The sequence below is a fragment of the Strongylocentrotus purpuratus genome, unplaced genomic scaffold (assembly GCF_000002235.5).
Source record: "Strongylocentrotus purpuratus isolate Spur 01 unplaced genomic scaffold, Spur_5.0 spur5_scaffold_17, whole genome shotgun sequence".
Taxonomy (NCBI): domain Eukaryota; kingdom Metazoa; phylum Echinodermata; class Echinoidea; order Camarodonta; family Strongylocentrotidae; genus Strongylocentrotus; species Strongylocentrotus purpuratus.
In genome coordinates this window covers 4427351-4433410 of record NW_022145602.1, presented here as the reverse complement: position 1 = coordinate 4433410, position 6060 = coordinate 4427351, and positions in this window count along the sequence as shown.

Genomic DNA, 6060 nt, shown 5'->3' with positions numbered 1-6060 from the left:
TACAACCACTGCAATGTATGATGAAAACCAAAATATTGAAGCACAAACAAAGAAGAAATTATTGTACATTTTTGTCATTGTATTTCACGCTTTCTTTGATGACATGAAATCAGGTATCTTGGTAAAATTGTAGAAAAGCCTCAGAAGCTCTGCACACTAGAGTTAAGACCCTATTATTTTTTGTCTTGGTCAATTTAAACTGCTGATTGTCAAAGAATGTGCCTCATTTTTTAATTGATATTTATATGGATCTAAATGTTCATACTTTGTAAATATTGTACACATCTATTACCAGTATTTCGTGCAAAAATTATATGTAAGCATTAATAGATGTCATTGAAATATGATATTCATGTGTACATATTCATATTGTAATTACAGCATGTATATCATAATGGAATAAAGCTGTATTTCTATGTGTCAATGGTCCTGTTTGTTGCAATTTTGTACATGAATTCTAATAAGTAACTATGACAGTGCAGACAAGCTGAGGGAGTGAAGAGAGATAGGGAGGGAGACAGACAGAGAGAGAGGTAGAGAGAGGTACGGAGTGAGACAGAGAGAGGGGGAGGTAGGGAGAGAAACAGACACAGAGAGAGGTAGGGAGGGAGAGAGAGAGAGGGGTAGGGAGGGAGACAGACAGAGAGAGAGAGAGGTAGGGAGGGAGACAGACATAGAGAGAGAAGTAGGGAGGGAGACGTACACAGAGAGGGGTAGGGAGAGAGACAGAGAGATAAGGAGGGAGACAGACAGAGAGAGGTAGGGAGGGAGACAGACAGAGAGAGAGGTAGGGAGGGAGACAGACATAGAGAGAGAGGTAGGGAGGGAGACATACACAGAGAGGGGTAGGGAGGGAGACAGAGAGATAAGGAGGGAGAGAGAGAGAGAGAGGTAGGGAGGGAGACATACACAGAGAGGGGTAGGGAGGGAGACAGAGAGAGAGAGAGCGAGAGGTAGGGAGGGAGACAGACAGAGAGAGAGGGAGGGAGGGAGACATACACAGAGAGGGGTAGGGAGGGAGACAGACACAGAGAGAGGTAGGGAGGGAGACATACACAGAGAGAGGTAGGGAGGGAGACAGACGCAGAGAGAGGTAGGGAGGGAGACAGACACAGAGAGAGGTAGGGAGGGAGACAGACACAGAGATAGGTAGACAGAGAGTGAGAGAGAGAGAGAGAGAGAGAGAGATAGGGAGGGAGAGAGAGAGAGAGGTAGGGAAGGAGACAGAGAGAGAGAGGGAGAGGGACAGACACAGAGAGAGGTAGGACGGGAGAGAGAGAGAGGTAGGGAGGGAGACATACAGAGAAAGAGAGAGGTAGGGAGGGAGACAGAGAGGTAGGGAGGGAGACAGACACAGAGAGAGGTAGGGCGGGAGAGAGAGAGGTAGGGAGGGAGACATACAGAGAGAGAGAGGTAGGGAGGGAGACAGACACAGAGAGAGGTAGGGCGGGGGACAGACACAGAGAGAGATAGGGAGGGAGACAGAGATAGGTAGACAGAGAGTGAGAGAGAGAGAGAGAGAGATAGGGGGGAGAGAGAGAGAGAGAGGTAGGGAAGGAGACAGAGAGAGAGGAAGGGGGACAGACACAGAAAGAGGTAGGATGGGAGTGAGAGAGGTAGGGAGGGAGACATACAGAGAGAGAGAGAGAGAGAGAGGTAGGGAGGGAGACAGAGAGGTAGGGAGGGAGACATACACAGAGAAAGGTAGGGAGGGAGACAGAGAGAGAGAGAGGGAGGGAGACAGACACAAAGAGAGGTAGGGAGGGAGACAGACAGAGAGAGAGAGGGAGACAGACACAGGGAGAGGTAGGAAGGGAGACAGAGAGAGAGAGGTAGGAAAGGAGACAGAGAGAGAGAGGGAGGGACAGACACAGAGAGAGGTAGGGAGAGAGAGAGAGAGAGAGAGAGAGAGGGAGACAGAGAGAGGTAGGGAGGGAGACAGACACAGAGAGAGGTAGGGAGGAAGACAGACAGAGAGAGAGAGAGAGAGAGAGAGAGGGAGAGACAGAGAGAGAGGGAGAGAGAGACAGACACATGGAGAGGTAGGAAGGGAGACAGAGAGAGAGGGAGGGAGACAAACACAGAGAGAGGTAGGAAGGGAGACAGAGAGAGAGGTAGGGAGGGAGACAGACACAGTGGGAGAGAGAGGGAGGGAGACAGACACAGACAGAGAGAGAGAGGTAGGGAGGGAGACAGACACAGAGGGTGAGAGAGGGAGGGAGACATACACAGAGGGAGAGAGAGGGAGGGAGACAGACACAGAGAGAGGTAGGAAGGGAGACAGACAGAGAGAGAGGTAGGGAGGGAGACAGACAGAGAGAGAGGTAGGGAGGGAGACAGACACACAGAAAGAGAAAGAGAGGGAGACAGAGAGAGAGAGAGAGAGGGAGACACAGAGAGAGGGAGGTAGACAGACACAGGGAGAGGTAGGGAGAGAGAGAGAGAGAGAGGTAGGGAGGGAGACAGACACAGTGGGAGAGAGAGGGAGGGAGACAGACACAGACAGAGAGAGAGAGAGGTAGGGAGGGAGACAGACACAGAGGGTGAGAGAGGGAGGGAGACATACACAGAGGGAGGGACTGTCGATCTTAAGGTCCGCGGTTCGAGTCTCGCCGCGGCACTAATGTCCTTTGGCAAGACATTGATCAAAATTTGCCACACTCAACCTAGGTGATGTAAATGGGTACCTGGCAGGAATTATTCCTTGAAATGCTAGAGCGCCGCAGTAGCTAGCTGCCTTGCTAAAGCCAGGGTAATGATCGCGCCAGGAGCGTCACAACGTGACGGACATGTGCGGTATAAAAGAAGCCACCATTATTATTATTAAAAGGAAAAAAAGGATATACATGAAAGCCGTGGAGAAAGAGAGAAGTGAAATTAAAGTTGAATCTACTTTGGGATAGTAAACATATCGTGCGACTGGAGCGACTCAATTCCTGTTAACTTAAAGAGAAGGTTGAGTTCTAGGAAGAGGTGAAAAATAATTTGTGTTATCATTGTTATTATGCAAGTGTGGAAGAACATCAGATTAAAAATGTTCCCTGAATGCATGGCTCTTCAAAGTGCCTTAATATTCTAAATATGGCATGTAACAGCATGAAATTTGGGCCGGATTTTTTTATGACACATGTTCTTGTAGTCCCATATACATATTTCTGTGTACAGTGCTTGCAACTTTACCAAGACTAGGCAAATTTCTTATGATTTTGATGATTCTAGAACCTCGCAGTACACACCAATACTTGTATGATAGATGATTTACCTTTTCTGATCGATTCCACCGTTTCTTTCACAATGCAATCGCAATACCAGAATTGAACTTCAGCTTTAAGCTTTTTAACCAGATAGTTTCAAGGCGGTGTTATATGTAGATCCGCGAAAGATTATCTTTCAAACTAAATGGTTACACACACTAAAGTGTCAGTGACACGTGCTTGTGGGCACGTGATTGTTTGTACAAGTGCCTGTACATGAAGGGGATGGTCGCCGTATTTGATATACATGATAATACCTGCAGTGATTAATGCGCACAAGCCTGAAAAGTCCTATTAAAAGCATTACCTTTCAAGTGCGAATATATCCCCCGCCCCACTCAGTGTTATGTTGGGTACGCATATGCCAGCTTGTTCCCTCTTTTTGAAAGCACCCCCTATCTGAGGGTTGCCAACATTTCCGAACCCCCCTTTCGGCTTTTCGCGGGCTTTTCCTGCATTGGAGACCCCCCTAAATCATGAAAAATGCTCAATGTACCCCCCTGAATTCAGAATAATTTCTCAGGAGTCCAAAGAGATGAGAGAAAAAAAGAAAAAACACCCCCTTTTTAAAGAAATCTCCGGGTGAAAAGTTAATACACCCCTTTTTTTTTTTTTTACAATTCTCGGGCCGGACTTTGTCGCACGAAAAGTACCCCTTTACCGGACATTTTGGTAACACGCATGGGGTCCGTCCGTTCTCGGAGTGTGGGGGGGGGGGGGGGGGGGATATATACCCCTTCTATCCATATTGCTATTAATGAGGATACTTATTATCTAATCGAAATCAATGTAAATAATTTCACGAATGTCTCGCATTGGATATGGACATATTTATCACTTGAGGTGTGAGGAAACGTTATATCATCAGAGAGAAAAATAATTAAACAAAATAAAGAGGGCGTGCCCCCTGATCGAAATTCAGTAGATAAAAAACAGAAAGACGGTGGGGGAGAGATTGGGACTTCAAGCATCACCCTCTACTCAATTGGTAGCCATTTCATCCGCCAAATAAGATCGGTGCCATCCGCTGGTGCCAGCACCCCTCCCCCATTTCTTGGCTTACAACGCCCACGCAGCGCCATTGCAACTCAAGACCTCTCAAAAGTTTATTGTTTAATCTAAAAAATGAAACTAATGCATATACGCTCGCTCATAAATAAACAAACCACTCCAATATAAATGAAATAAAATCCATCAGGCCATACAGTCAAACTGGACACGGACAGATGGACAAAGAGCAGAAGCCTCGATTACCGAGTAAAAGTTAGAAGGGACGGTAGCGTAAATATGTCATGATCTAAAAAGAAGTACATAATTATGAACACCTGTGGTTTAATAAACACTGCGCCTTGAAATCAAGACCTACCATATGAGAATTTAAATGTAGAAAATGTATAAATAGAGGGCTGATGGCATCATGAAAGCCATAGTCAGTGTTCTTCCAGTTACTGATCACAAGCAACCAAAGACCACTCCAAGCTGATAATCATCAATCTCATCATGGCAGGCCGAATCATTCTCAGCGGACTCTTGGTCATCCTGGTCCTTGCTGCTGTTTGTGCCGCACAGGCTCGTAAGTATGAAAACATTTTAATCATCAGTACGAGGAACTTTGGATATTTTGTAAGCGCTTTATTTTAAATTGCATTTTTCAAAAGATATCAGTGGCACTGATTATTGTGCGGTCATTCAGTGTATACAGTTTAGGTCTGTAGGAGACAAGTTAGAGGCGTGTACATTTACTACAATTTCACAAAGGACTGTATTTAAATTTGTTTTTAGATGGTCCATATTTTTTCTGTTAAATTCGTATAGCAAACGGCAATCGGCCACAGAGACCAAGACCAAGACCAAGACCAGGAAACGGTACAGGCCCACCTCCACCGCGACCAGGTAATGGCACCGGCCCACCTCCACCAAGACCTGGTAATGGCACCGGTAACCACTCACTCCCAAGCAACGGCACCGGCCCTCCTCCACCAAGACCCGGTAATGGCACCGGTAACCACTCACTCCCAAGTAACGGCACCGGCCCACCTCCACCAAGACCCGGTAATGGAACCGGTAACCACTCGCTCCCGACCAACGGCACCGGCCCACCTCCACAAAGATCCGGTAATGGAACCGGTAACCACTCACTCCCAAGCAACGGCACCGGCCCACCTCCACCAAGACCTGGTAATGGCACCGGTAACCACTCACGTGCTGGCCGAATTGTTAAGCGCGGTAACAGACCCGGTAACCACTCACACCCAAGCAACGGCACCGGCCCTCTTCCATCAAGACCCGGAAATGGCACCGGTAACCACTCACTCCCAAGTAACGGCACCGGCCCACCTCCACCAAGACCCGGTAATGGAACCGGTAACCACTCACTCCTAAGCAACGACACCGGCCCACCTCCACCAAGATCCGGTAATGGAACCGGTAACCACTCACTCCCAAGCAACGGCACCGGTCCTCCTCCACCAAGACCCGGTAATGGAACCGGTAACCACTCACTCCCAAGCAACGGCACCGGCCCACCTCCACCAAGATCCAGTAATGGAACCGGTAACCACTCACTCCCAACCAACGGCACCGGCCCACCTCCACCAAGACCTGGAAATGGCACTGGTAACCACTCACGTGCCGGCCGAATCGTTAAGCGCGGGCTTTTTTCCTCTAACTTTTCAACCCCACCCCCAGGTAATGGATCCGGTAACCATTCACACCCAAACAACGGTTCTTCCCCTCCTCCTCCACCACCAAACAACGGTTCTTCACCTCCCTCTCCTCCACCAAACAACGGTTCTGCCCCTCCCCC